This window comes from Podarcis erhardii (assembly GCF_964252035.2).
Source record: "Podarcis erhardii genome assembly, chromosome: 11".
NCBI classification, from domain to species: Eukaryota; Metazoa; Chordata; class Lepidosauria; order Squamata; family Lacertidae; genus Podarcis; species Podarcis erhardii.
In genome coordinates, this window is record NC_138501.1 from 18,899,987 (window position 1) to 18,915,346 (window position 15,360).

The 15,360-nt window shown below is 41.1% G+C and overlaps 1 long non-coding RNA gene across 1 annotated transcript; it reads left to right on the forward strand.

The window, feature by feature from the left end:
- Positions 1-8,530: 8,530 nt before the first annotated feature.
- On the forward strand, positions 8,531-13,855 carry LOC309352264. Its single transcript, XR_014161210.1, has 3 exons — positions 8,531-8,580; positions 11,574-11,678; positions 13,147-13,855. It is a non-coding gene; the product is annotated as an uncharacterized lncRNA (long non-coding RNA).
- The last annotated feature ends 1,505 nt before the right edge of the window (positions 13,856-15,360 follow it).

The following is a 15,360-nucleotide window of genomic DNA, read 5'->3' on the forward strand; positions in this document are numbered from 1 at the left end:
GCTGTTTTTTTTTTCTAAGCTGTGCTGGAGGAAAGAGGAGAGTTTTAGAAAACTTTTGTGTACCCCCCCCCCCCCCGAACCCGGGAGCACCCTGTATCAACTTAGCGCGAAAGAACAGGGTTTTGACAGCTGTCAATTGAGCTGTCAAACGGCAGGATTAAGAGAACTGTATTACTTTATATCTCTTGGATTTAAAAAGTGTTATATTCAACTAGAAGTGGTTGGAAACAAAGTAAACAACAAGGCAAAAAGACTGTTGGTATAGAACTTTAACAATGGCAATCCCTCTAGAGGGGACTGGAGACATTACAATGGATGCAGAAGGAAAACTACTAGCAGAAATAGAAAGAGCCTTCTTTCTCGTGGGAACTTTACAAGAGCAAGCTATGATTATGGACAAACAGTTGATGACCTTGATTTCTAAGACAAGTAACCCTGCTGATGGAATGAAGGAATTGACTCTGAAAGATTCTGCAGCTGAACCAGAAAAGACATCTTTGGAGTTGGAGGAAAAACAGGTCGAAGGGGAGAAAGTACAGATATTAAATTTCTTACAGGACTCCTTGCAGCCAAGGAACAGAGAAGCTCTTTGGATTACAAGTCATGGAGGGAGAAAAGCAAGGGAGGAAGCCGCTGGACACAATGGAATATGGGAAGTTAAAAAAATAAAGAAATATAACTGGGGCTTCCTCCTCTTTTCTGGATTTGATGACTTGGGGCTTTGGGGACCTTTGGCAGAACCTTGGCAGCAAGTCTTTTTAACTAGGACTGACCTGAGAAAGGATGAAGAGACCCCCCGAGACTTGAAGACCAACAAAATGGATTACCAACAGAACAGGCAGGGAGAGACTGAAATAGATTTAAAGGCCTCCGATGTGAGAAATCCGGGCTAGGGATCTTAGAAGAGGACAGCTATTTGGGAAGGGACAGATACCTGGGGCAGGGAGGGAAGGGGAAAAGTAGAATTTAAAACTTTATGATTTTTGGGTTTTTATAATGTTGATTCATATTTTAATACAAAAAAGGGGAAATTTTTGGTATAAGAATTTTGTTTGATCTTAGAATAAGGATCTAATGTATATAAGCAAAGGATTATTGAATTGGGCCTAACAAAAAGAATCAAATTTAAACATAATAAGAACAGGATTGGGGAAGGAAACAAGAACTTGCTGAATTTAATATGGAAATTGGAATGTATGGGGTGGGGTGGGGGGAAGTCAGAGAAAGAGGGTTATGAAAGCAAGGATATGAAAGCATTCATATGTGTGTTGTGTGTGTGTGTGTTGTTATAAAATGTGAAAATCCAATAATTTTTTTTTTTTTTTTAAAGAAATGGATCTTTTAGTGTGGCATGACGTATACTTTGGAACGCAGGCAGACGACTTCACAGTACTTTTTTTGGAACCTGCTAAAAACATTTTTGTTTAGGTCAGCCTATCCAGGCATGTAGAAGTTACATGTGCATTATTTCTTTTTAGTTGATTTGAATAATCTGTTGAATATTTTTAAATACCCGTTTTTAACTGTTTTATTTGGGGGGGTGATTTAATGTTTTAGTTTATATTTTGTAAACCACTTAAAGCTTTTATTACAATCAAGAAGGATGTGCAGTTTGTTAAATAAATAAGTGTTGACACCCAAGGAAATAAGGAAAGAAAGAGAAACCAAGCATAATTTAAGCATTTGAGCCAAGTGTGAATGGAATAGAACAGGCTTGTGTACTATCCCACATTTGAGGGTTTGTTTGTATGCAGTCAAGTGGTATGTAAATTTTATGAAATAAATAAATTCATTCTAATGACCCTGTACTTGTATGAGGAATTACAGTATTTCTTCATAATGGCACATTCCTGAAAGCTGTACTCTGCTGTAATGTGAAGTCATGTATTTTCCATCCATTTGTTCTACTCTGTTCTAAAACCCAAGTAGGTAGTTCTTCCCAAGTTTGATTAAACATATGCAACGAAAAGCATGTGTCTCCTACTAGCTGTCTCCTTGATATTCACAATTAGCCTGGAGAGCATGTGAGAGGACAAACTGTGCGTGGTGTCATGCCTTAGCTAGAGACAAGATGTGCACACACAGATTGTCAAACGCAGATTAAGGTTCTAGAGAGACCCTGGGGAGAAAGCTGAACCCTGATGCCAATTCTAGCTGCTCACATTAACAAGATTTCCAGAAGGGTTGCTCCAAGAAGCAGAAATAAGGACATTTTAAAACAATATTTCTTGATCAAAGAATTTTCAAAATGCCAGACAACAAAACACACAAAAAAAGAAAAACAGGCACTTATCACCCATTGAAAAACAACCAGAACTGTGTTGATTTACTGGAAATTTGTGTCCAAAAACAGCCTCTCCCTGCTGAATAGGGGCCATTGGGGATACATGCTGTTCTCTTCTCCATTCTCCTGAAGAAGTCTCAAAGAGGTTTATTCTTCTCTGTCTCTCTTTTAAAGCTTTTGTTGGGTGTGAGCCCTACCTACCTTGAGTCACTTTTGATACACAGTTGTGACAACTCAGTAGGCTACTACCAGAAAAAGGATCAAACAATTACAGCTTAATGAGAGCCTTGGCTCCTGGAAACCATTTTCCTATTTATAGAGCATCAGTTGCTATGGGACAAAACAGCCCCAAGTACTTCTCAGTAAGTTATATTTATGTGGCACTTTTATCATGCTGCAGGTTTGCAGAAACCCACAGCTGTATAAACAAGAGCCTGTTTTCTTCCAAGCATTTCAGTCTCTTTAAAACAGACGTTGCTACTTCTTGATGATCTTGTCCTTTTCTCACTATGTAATAGATCCTGTTTCTTAAAGAAGAAGGGGGAAAAGGGAAGATCATCAGCCCTGCTAACGTGCTGCGATCTCTCAGTTGGCTGCCCAGTACAACTATGGAAAAAAGCTTTCTCAATGAAATATCGGAAGGAAACGCTTAGACAAAGTGGTATCATCAAAAGCAAAGGAGCTACTGTGATGTGTAAAATGTTCCAACAGTTGCATGAGCAATGGTGTGGGCAAGCCTAGCATAGCATGATGTCCATGACTGCAGACTACTAACTGTAGCTTTATGATTTATGAACATGTAACTTGGGGGTTGTCCACATGATGACCAGTTTAGTGCATCTATATATCCAGCCATCAAGTAGATTTGTCAGAGAAGGAGGTGGAGAATGTTGGCGGCTTTTCTTTGGTTTAAGAACAGACTTCCGGAACAGATTAAGTTCATAAACCAAGGTACCACTGCAGTAGGTGCAGAGTCCCCAGACTCAGGTTAAATTGACCATGAAACTGCAGGCCTACGTAGCCTAAGTCTAACAATTAGGAGACAGGAACCTCCTATTTAATGTACTGAGGTAAACAAAAGGGCGGGATGGATTCCATGAAGGCACCATAGCAACCCTGTGTGTTGATTGGTGTCACCTTTTCATGGGTAATAGAGGGCACTGACAGTGAGCAACATTGTGATTGGTGGGTGGAGTTCCTAGAGTTTCCATGGGAGTGGCGAGTATTGTTCATTAAAGTTGCTGGTTGGTTTGTTTTTTCTCACTACAATTACTGGGCTTTTTGCTGCTGCTGCTGCTGCTGCTGCTAGGATCTGGACAAAGTTTTTGCCATCATTAGCCTTGCTGAGGTAGTAGAAGTAAGACAATAGGATTGACCTGTCCAGAACTCATGTCTTCAAATATTCTGGTGCATCTAAACAATATTTATATTTTCAGCCTGCAGGTTGATATTTTCCTTTCCAGTTGTCCAAGGGGCTGTACACACAAAGATGAAAGCAGAAAATATACACGTTAAATTGGGTCACACAGAAGAGGAGGTAGAATGCACCTTGGTCTTCTTGTGCATACATGGCTTTGATGTAAGTTGACAGAAGACTCAGTACAGTGTCACCAGAGCTCAGAAACTGCTCATGCTAATATAATTCCCTTCACAAAATGTGCCTAGAACAATGGTTCTTTTGAACACTGCCTAAGTTTCTCTCCAGTGAAGCTAGAACTACAGTACAGTACGTTACCTTTGGCAAGAGTAATAATCATGGCCATTCCTTCTGATACCAAATCAAGGCTTCCCATGCTCATGTTTAGGTAGCCAGAACTACTCCATACACACAAGAGATTCAGCAGACTTGGGATAATGCTGAGGTTTGTGGATGCACAACCAATCTTTAGGCGGAGGACCCTAAGAACTGATTGGCACACATGAGCCGTGCTGATGTCAACAGCACTTGTACCAAAGGAAAATATTGGTGGGTTCACCTGAGCTGGAACATACTTATTTTATTTAGAGTATTTAGAAACCCCCTTCCACCACCATCTCAGGCTCCCAGCACATAACAAGAAAACCCCATTTAAAATAATATATCAATTATATTGTGCAGGGAAGGATGTCAGGTCCATCTGTATCTTAAAAGGGGGGAAATCTGGGTAAAGAGAGGAAAGTTAAACAGGTTCCAAACAACATGGGTTGCAATCAATAGATTATTATTATTATTATTTATCAAATTTGTATAACGCCCAATACCTGCAGGTTAGATGCGACAAACGAAAGTGACTGCATTGCACTTTGGGACTTTTGAAATCTGTAATTCTGTTTTTCTATGGTTTCAGTGGATCTGCTCTGACTTTGCTGGATGTGGCTCTTGTCTACCTGCCATGTTACTCCCCAGGAGACTGTAAAATACCATTTAGAAAAATCAGCAACATGAAACCTTTTTATACATGTAAGGAAAGGTTTCATTTGCTAGTTGTTGCTTTGGAACACCTCTCACTAACTCCCCAGAAAGAAAGGAACAGAACGAGTCTTTAATATAACAAGAGATTACATTACTAGCTACGCCTGGCCAAAAGCTACATTAACAAGAGGGAACAGTCATGATAACACCAGTGACAGCTGGAGTTCATCCTCGCTCGATGCCTTCTCACTCTTCCGTGCAGATGGCTCCAAAGGTCAACTGATCTACGTCTTATATATGAGTTGCTCGCTGCACAATTTCTTACGCTAGCACTAGCTATTAATATACTCTTTCAGCGCTGGATGAGTAGTTGAACTCTTCCTGGGCTGCACAAGTCCAGCTTATTGGAGTCATTAGCAAAGTTCTGGCTGTGGATAGGGATTGGGGGGCGGGATTTGATTGGCAGTTCTCTGTTTAAAAATACTACTAAAATGCATATATTGGGGAAAATATATGCACGAAGAGGCATATCTTATTGAAAATAACAAACAGAAATGCATTATATTGGGAAAGGGTCTTGCAGAAAATGTTTATATTAGAAAAATTGCGTACAACATTTTATATATACAGTACAGTGGTACCTCGGTTTTCGAACATCTCCATTGATGAACATTTTGGTTTTCGAACGCCGTAAACCCAGAAGTAAATGCTTCTGTTTTTGTACATGCCTCAGAAGTCAAACATGCCACACAGCTTCCATATTGAGGATTGAGTTTTCAGTTTTTGAACGGTTCAGAACTTGAATGGTCTTCTGGAACGGATTACATTCAAGAACCGAGCTACCACTGTAACTATATCTGTATGTATGTAAAACCGCTGAGTGGGGTTATCCAGAATTTTGGAGTACACTGTCGGCAATATGTTGATAACACACAGCTCTACTTCCTTACATCTGCAAGTGTGGCAGAGGATGTGCTGGACTCTTTCTTGCCTAATGGACTGGATGAGAGCCAAGAAACTGAAGCTCAATCCAAATAAGACTAAGACTCTATTCGTGGGCAGTTCCCTAGACCCAGTGGATGGGAAGCTGCCTATTCTTGATGGGGTTACACTCCCTCTGAAGGAGCAGGTATGTAGCTTGGGGATACTTTTGAATCATTCGCTGTCACTTGAGTCTCAGGTAGCATCAGTGGCTCAAAGTGCCTTCCACCCTATCTGGACAGGTATACTCTGGTAACCTCTAGGTTAGCTTACTGCAATGCAGTATACATAGGGCTGCCTCTAAAGATGTTTTGGAAACTTCAGCTGGTGCAGAATTTCGTGGCCAGGTTGCTCGCCAGGCAGGGCCGTGGCTAGAGGATGGTGAGGTGGGCCCCTGCCAGGGGTGCAGGCAAGGGCTGGCACAAAATCAGCTAAAAATATGTCCATAAATATGTCTATAAATAAAAATATTGATTATTGCCTCATAAGAAAAGATTTTAAATTTTTTTTTTATAAATATTTATTAAGGTTTTTAAATATAAATGCACACATAATAAACAATCTTACTTCTTTTACAACAATTTCATCACTTCTTTGGACTCCCTCACGTCTCCCGCTCCCATTTACATCGTTAAAAATTTTTTCCAAACAAATTATCAACTTGTTTACAATCTCATGTCCACTCATTCAAATATAATCTAGCACTTCTTCCAAAAATTTTTTATATTTTCTTTAGTCTCACTTATCGTCAAATTTAAATCTAGTTTAGTGGTGGCCAGTTTTTTATAATCTAGCATCCTTCTTAACATTCAACCAAATTACAATGTTTTTGTAGATACATCTTAAATTTCTCCCAGTCTTCCTCCATCTTCTCTTCTCCCAGATCACGGATTCTGCTGGTCATCTCGGCCAGTTGCATATAGTCCATCAGCTGCATCTGCCACTCTTCCAGTGTGGGTAGATCTTGAGTTTTCCAGTTTTTTGCAATAAGAATCCTTGCTGCCGTTGTTGCATACATAAAAAATGTTCGATCCTTCTTTAACACCTTCTGGCCGACAATACCCAGAAGGAAGGCCTCTGGTTTCGAAAAGATTTTAAATAGAGGGTGAATTGAATGGGGGGGTTTTGGAGGAGAGGCGGAAAGAAGAGGTAATTTTCCCTGACTAGGGGGTGCAATCTGGATGGTTCTGCCAGGGGCGCAAGATCACCTAGCTACAGCTCTGTCACCAGGGCAAGACGATTGGAGCAGATTACATAGATCCTGGCCTGCCTGCATTGGCTACTAATTATTTTCTGGGCTCATTTCAACCTGCTGGTTTTGACTTATAAAGCCTTAAACAGTGCAGAACTGTGATTTCTCAAGGACCACTTTTCTCTATACAGTGGTACCTCTGGTTAAGTACTTAATTCATTCCAGAGGTCCGTACTTAACCTGAAACTGTTCTTAACCTGAAGCACCACTTTAGCTAATGGGGCCTCCTGCTGCCACCGTGCTGCCAGAGCACGATTTCTGTTCTCATCCTGAAGCAAAGTTCTTAAACTGAAGCACTATTTCTGGGTTAGCAGAGTCTGTAACCTGAAGCGTATGTAACCTGAAGAGTATGTAACTCGAGGTACCACTGTATATGAACTGACCCAGACCCTGCAATTATCACCTGAGGCCCATCTTCGTGTGCCTCCCCCATAAGAGGTTCAGAGGGTGGCAAAAGGAGAGCAGGCCTTTTTTCGTTGTGGCTCCCCATTTGTGGGATGTTTTTCAATGCAGCCCAGCAACAGAAGCATGCAGCTGTATTGAGGACCAGGTGTTGATAACCCCTGTGCCCGCCCCCACACCGATGTTACGCTACTGTACTGTCCTATTCACCTCTTGTCTTCCATGGCATTTGCATTTATGCCCCAAATTATACTTTCTTCCTAAATTGCTGGTTTTACTTTAAATTGTGTGCTCTAGACTTTGTGCATCTATTACTGTTTTATATAACTGGGGAAGATTACCATAGGAAACAGGGGCTTAAATAGAAATTAATGCTTGATGGAATTCTGGCACCAAAAGATAGCATCATAATTAGTTTCTATATTTCACATATTAATAACTTTGCATAATCCTAGGCATACTTATTTTACTGCCGGGCAAGGCTAATTAAATGTGCTATAACATCTTCCCTCTTCTCCGGAACATATGAAGGCATTTTAAATACCCACACTTTATTGAAGAAAATTTTATTACTAAACCTTCAGACAAGAGGATCATGTTCTCTGTGAAGAATTGATAATTTCCACATAACTTAGCTGGAAGTTTTTAGAGCCACATTTTTTTAAGATCAGGCTCCACCATTACTGTTCATGTTCTGTGTTTTTCCTTGGCAATCATTGTTTCCCGCTTTCCTAACTAGCTTGCTGAGACCCAACTCAGCTTTGTCACAAGTTCTGCCTGGATTCCAGGAAAATTCTCCAGAAGGATGGCAGGGAGCACTCCAAAGTTATTCAGGCAGAAAGACACTGTAGGTTCACAAAAGTTTAAGCAGAATGAAGCAGTAGTAGATTGCACCCTTTGAGTACCCATCTAATGGTATTATTTGTGGATTGGAACTGTTGGATGAGTACTCCTGCAAAATATGTGATTGGTTGGGACATGATTTGGCTGTATAGGAAACCTAAAGGATGGATCGACATGCATAGACAGTACTGGTGTAAAATCCTGCACAGATCATGTTGTAAATTGAACTCCAACTGGATGTTTTGAGATTTCTGGAGCAACCATTGGCCCATGCCTCTTCCTGCACAACCCAACCCCACCCCAATGCCTACAATCAATGATATGAGAGAGCAGTGATAAATCTGAGGAAAAATATTCTTCCTTTCCCTTGTATTGACAGGCTTTCATTTGCTGGTAGTTGGCAACACAAATGGCATTCTGAAAAAGGTATGTGCTTATAATATGACGTTCCTGGCTAGTGACCTATTTGAGCTCATAACATCACACACTTAATAAAAATTAGTATGTAGAAGGATAGCTCAGTTGGTTAGAACATGGTGCTAATAACACCAAGGTTGCAGGTATGATTCCCGTATGGGACAGCTGCATTGCAGAGGGTTGGATTAGATCAGTGGTTCGCAGTTAGGGAAATTCCCCACATAATTCCATCACTAATGTGTGCAGTTCTGAAGTACTATGCACAGGCAATCATAGCTATAGAGTGAACAGGCTTCCTTGGAGCAAGGATAGCTTTGGGCTGCTTGTTCAACCTCCAGGCAGTGTTGAAGTATTTTTAAATCTCTTCAGATTTTTATTCAGGCTCATATGTTAGTCAGTCTTTGCATTGTCCTAAGGAAAGAGGAAAGGCTGCAAAGATGACTGACTGGATGTATGCTACAGAAAGGCTGTTTTCTCCCTCGCGTGCTATTAATGACTTGGGCCCACTCAGCACTATGGCTAAGTTAAGTTAGGGGTATTGATTTCAGTCCCTGTCTACTGCACGTATGAGAGGGCTCGTCTGATGAATGGAATGAGTCAGCTAGTTTGCACACAGAAGCAATGTATCTTCTGCAGTATAGTGTAAAACCAATTAGGCCTCTTCTTAGCAGAAATGGTTTTTAAGAAAGAGGGTGAGGGGTAGAGAAATTTGTTCAGTCCACACATGTTTTAAGTGAAGCAGCTTAATTTGCCAGGGCTAGACCTATATGTAGATCAGAACACAGTTACTGGAGTGCGCACTTCCTGGAATTTTGTGGTGCAGTTTCAGTTTGAAAAATGTGTACAAAAACGCACATTTATCGGAAAGCTGCATGGTTTTTTTGTTTTAGTTTTGTGGGTGGGAAATGCATTGGAAAGTACAAAAATGCAGTGCTTTTTTTCTAAAAAAAAAATGTTTAGGGGTACTCTCATTTTCCTACTCATTTTTAAATACTGCCCCTCAATGAGGCCAAACTTAGATTCACAAAATGTTTAGAGGTATGCATACCCCTGCATCCCCCACAGGAAAAAAATAACTGCAAAAATGTATTTTTAATGTGTCAAATGCATTAAAAATGTGCACAATTTAAATGCTAACTTTTCATGCTTTTTTAAAAATGTTAAAAATGGGGTAGAATGGACCTGTGATTGAGTACGTGCAAAAATGTAATGGGACAGAAATAGGCTGATCCATCTATGTTTAGTGGGGAATATAACCTTTTGTTTGCTTATGCTGGCCTGAACTCTCCCCGTGTGAAATGTCTGGGAGCCTGCTGGATATTTTCTTCATGTTTTATTTTTTAACTTGTAATTGTAAACAGCATCTCTGCATTCCCTGTCCATGGTATTAATTCACACACACCCTGCCCAGCTTTTTGAACCTTCCCAGTTGTACACACCTTGAGCATTCCCTCTATCTACTCATTGTTCACCTGTGTGGAGCCTTTTACCAGCTCTGCTCCATAGCACATGAAGCATGATGGTGTCTGTCACATAGACATATGCATTTGTAAGGTGGTAACTAACTGACACGGGACGCGGGTGGCGCTGTGGGTAAAAGCCTCAGCGCCCAGGACTTGCCGATCGAAAGGTCGGCGGTTCGAATCCCCGCGGTGGGGTGCGCTCCCATCGCTCGGTCCCAGCGCCTGCCAACCTAGCAGTTCGAAAGCACCCCCGGGTGCAAGTAGATAAATAGGGACCGCTTACTAGCAGGAAGGTAAACGGCATTCCGTGTACTGCGCTGGCTTGCCAGATGCAGCTTGTCATGCTGGCCACGTGACCCGGAAGTGTCTGCGGACAGCGCTGGTTCCCGGCCTCTTAAGTGAGATGAGCGCACAACCCTAGAGTCTGTCAAGACTGGCCCATACGGGCAGGGGTACCTTTATCTTTACCTTTAACTAACTGACAAGAGTCCTACTCAGAGCAGACCAGTTGGGTTGTATCCAATGCTCATCATATTTACAGTAGACTCTTTGAAATAAATGCCCATGCAGAGACATCACCTTGCCAACAAAGGTCCGTATAGTTAAAGCTATGGTTTTCCCAGTAGTGATGTATGGAAGTGAGAGCTGGACCATAAAGAAGGTTGATCGCCGAAGAATTTATGCTTTTGAATTATGGTGCTGGAGGAGACTCTTGAGAGTCCCATGGACTGCAAGAAGATCAAACCTATCCATACTTAAGGAAAGCAGCCCTGAGTGTTCACTGGAAGGACAGATCTTGAAGCTGAGGCTCCAATACTTTGACCACCTCATGAGAAGAGAAGACTCCCTGGAAAATACCCTGGTGTTGGGAAAGATGGAGGGCAGAAGGAGAAGGGGACGACAGAGGACGAGATGGTTGGACAGTGTTCTCGAAGCTACCAGCATGAGTTTGACCAAACTGCGGGAGGCAGTGGAAGATAGGAGTGCCTGGCATGCTCTGGTCCATGGGGTCACGAAGAGTCGGACACGACTAAACAACTAAACAACAACAACAACATAGGGCAACTAATATCAATGGGTTTACTCAGTGGAACTTAGCTGGATACAACCCATTGAAATTAATGGACTCAAGTAGGTCATGACTAACTTAAGTCAATGTATTTTAATGGGCCTAACTCTGAGTATGACTTAGTTGAATATTACCCATCATCTCTAACACAGTGGTACCCAATGCAATGCCTTCCAGGTGTTGTTGGACTACAATTCCCATAATCCCTGACCATTGCCCATGCTTGTTTGGGACTGATGGAAGTTGGGGGTCCGCATTAGTTGTTCCTGCTATGACATATGAAGTATCCCTCTGCCATTTAGTCAAGGACCGCTTTATAAAGCTCTGTCATGTCAACTGTGGAGATTAGTATTTCCTCACACATCCCACCTTCCCTGCAAGCTCAACTCTGAATTTCTGCAATCAGAGTTTCCTTACCTCTCTGATTGGGCCATATTGATTTTCAGGTCAATGTTTTATTTTTGCTATAGGAAAAAAGGACACACACCTTCACTCCCGATGTCGCAGAGAAAGCTGCAGAATGAATGCACCCTGCAATTGTCCTTTCCTTTGGCTCTCCTTAATAGTTTGAAGCGGTAAGCCTGAGCCCATTAATAATTGTACAGAAGGCTCTGAGACTCTCAAAATAAAAGCCAGTCTGCCACTTTTCATTTACCTGTAACATTTCCTGAATAGAACAATATAAGTTATGTTCCTCAGTGGCCTAGTCTTGGCTGAAAGTCAATAAATGTCAGATGTGGCCAAAAGTAATTGAACCAGCAGCTGTTGCTCTTTTTGATCTGGCTTCTCTAACAGCACAGAGGACTATCCAAGTGGTGCCTTGTGAAACCATTTATTCTTGGTTTCAAAGCTAATTTTTCTGGTAATGTCTTTCCTACTACCTCTGGCTTCCGTTAATCTACCAGAAAGAGACCCCAGGAATAGGGTTAGGGGGTTGGCTAGGTCACTCAACTGTTTTCCCAATAGCCTCTCTAACACCTCATCTGTGATTTTGTCTGTCATTTTGCAGTGAAGTATGTTCTGAAAGTGGTCTTGTGTGACTAATCCTAATATACTGTGAGCTCCGATTCCATGATTCACTCACTTGCAAAAAGGATCGCAATGTGTACTTTGCCATTGAGAGAAAACGGCAATATTAATTTGTATCCTGAACTAAAACTTTTTGCCATTTGTGACTTAGAAAAAATCAATCTACAGCAAAAATTTGTGAGTGGGGGATCGGGGAATTAATTTTATTTTTTTAAAGAACCATTGACCTGCCTAGACCTTGAAGGGTAATTATTTTCTTACGCTCACCCGACTTCTCCTAACAGTGAAAAGCTCCAAAACTGCAACACTTACCATTGTTTGGTTTCCTTTGCAAGGAGATCTCTGGAGATTTATTGTGTTTATTTGCAAATATGAAGTTGAACATAGGTGGAGGCACAGCTTAAACACATCAAGGGATAGCCAAAGTCTACTGCTCTCACATTAGATCTCCAGGGAGATAGCCGATAGCTTAACAGCTCACACTCAGATCTCTGGGTCACTCTGAAATTGCGGTCTGTGGGCCTGAAACTGCCATCTGTCTCCACACACAGACACCTAGATTGCAGCTTCCTTTGTTAGTAGGGAGGGGGGTATTTTGTAGCCATTAAGAACACTTAAGGGAAGTAATCTAACAATTAGTTCCCACGAAAACACACTGGCAGTCTATTGATATTTTTTTGCTTTAGTGCAACCAACCCTAATAGCTTCAGTTACAGAAACACACAACAGTATATGCCTCAGCTCTCAGTTTTATCCAGTTTTAGCAAGCACTGGAATGATATGTAATATGGCAAAATGCACCTTCAGCTATATTTTTTCATGAGTGTAATCAATAAGTGCTGCTCTAAAAATATTGAGCGACCTCTCCCTTTTGTACCAGGGTTGCAGTAATAAACAAATGCTGGCTTCCTGTAGTGAAGATTCACTAGCGGAAATCAGGAAACTGATGTTTTGAACAGAAGGATGTTCACACGTTGTAATACTTTTTATTTTCTTCTGTGTTCTCCCACACAGCTCAGTTATGGATTGGTCCATAAGATTGAAGAGAACAGATTGGGGCTGAAGAGAATGGATAGGCGGCGAGTTATGGTATTCAGATTGTAATAACGTAGTGGTAGAGAACATGGTTTGCATGAAGGTGCCAGATTATTATTATTTTTTAATTGTTTATGCAGTTTCCATTTTTCTTTGTACACATCATACTTTACCATCATACATAATTTTTGTGCAGACTTCCCAACCTGACCTTCCATGGCATTATTGATGAACCTAACATTGCTGCTTATCAGTTTATTAGTCCACTTTACTTTTCCTCTTCTAATCCTTCATTGTATTTAACTGTTGTTCATAGGAATACAGTGGTACCTTGGGTTACATACACTTCAGGTTACATACGCTTCAGGTTACAGACTCCGCTAACCCAGAAATAGTGCTTCAGGTTAAGAACATTGCTTCAGGATGAGAACAGAAATCGTGCTCCGGCAGCGTGGCAGCAGCGGGAGGCCCCATTAGCTAAAGTGGTGCTTCAGGTTAAGAACAGTTTTAGGTTAAGAACGGACCTCCGGAACGAATTAAGTACTTAACCCGAGGTACCACTGTACCTCTACTTGTAAATTGATTTTTAGTATCATTAAAAAAAAAAATTCCCCAAAACTGTCCCATTCACACTTTGTCTTTTTTTAATCTTGATTCCTTATTTTGGCTGTCATATTTGCAAATTCTGTCAATTTGTACAGTCATTGTTCTGTCCCTGCCATCTCTGGTTACGAAGATCGCATACCAGATGAAACAAAAAATGCCTTTCTGCTTGAGACCTTGGAGAGAGCCATTGTCAGCTTCTGAAAAAATAATGTCATTTAGACTTGTGGGGGGGGGGAGTGTTTTACTATTTACAGTCAATCCTATGTGTTTTCATTCAGAAGTAAGCCATGTTGAATTCAGTGGAATTATGTGCTGGGTGAATGCAGGACTTAAGAGGGAGATGGAGGGGATGGTGTTCATCATGCCTCTCTCCTGTGCATCAGCAATTCTTATTGTTTTGGTCTGAGCAATTATTCTTTTTCCATTGTAGTGTGAGCAATTGAAAAGAAATGAGAAATGCTCTCCTGACTCTTTAAATTCTACTTCTGTGCACTGTCTAATTAATTCAACAGGCACACAGTTTCCCCACGATAACACCTCACATCATGTTATATTTGTCGACAATAAAATCAATGTAGCAATAATTTGCAATGTTTCATACGTTTGGTAAATTTAATCTCCAATTCTGTCAGGTTTCAGTTCAGTATCGCTTTGGAGAAACTTGCCTTCTTTTTCTTTTTGATACAACAGTCCAAATTCAGAGGATAATCTGGTTTCAGAACATTTGAACTTTGAATGAATGAATGAGAACATTTGGGAACACTGGCATTTGAGATGAGAAATGGGGTTCTGTATTCATTGGCTATGATTCAAATTTGTATTTTCTCACTATGTAACAGAAGATGGTTGGGTAGATCAAGGAAACACTTCCGAGTTTGATTAACAACAGCAATGTTTTGTAGTACACAATTCCTGGTGCTGAACCTTCTGAAGTTCAAGGCCCAAACAAGAGTGCATTTTTGGGTGCTTTAATTATCACTTCAGAATATTTTCCCACAGCAGTTCATCACTGTTCACAAGTTATGCTTGTCGTTATGTCCCATCAAGCGTTATATCCCATGTGGGGAAGGGCAGATCCACATTTGCATACCTTGATGCATAGCCATAAAGCTTTATAACTAGACTTAAATGTGATCCCAACGTGATGCTCTTAATAATAATAATAATAATAATAATAATAATAATAATAATAACAATAATAAATTTATTATTTATACCCTGCCCATCTGGCTGGGTTTCCCCAGACACTCTGGGCGGCTCCCAACACAATAACACAATAAAAACACAATAAAACATGAAACATTAAAAACTTCCCTAAACAGGGCTGCCTTCAGATTTCTTCTAAAAGACAGATAGTTGTTTATTTCCTTGACATCTGAAGGGAGGGCATTCCACAGGGTGGGTGCCACTACCAAGAAGGCCCTCTGCCTGGTTCCCTGTAACCTCACTTCTCACAGTGAGGGAACCACCAGAAGGTCCTTGGAGCTGGACCTCAGTGTCCGGGCTGAACGATGGGGGTAGAGACGCTCCTTCAGGTATACTGGGCCGAGGCTGTTTAGGGCTTTGAAGGTCAGCACCAACACTTTG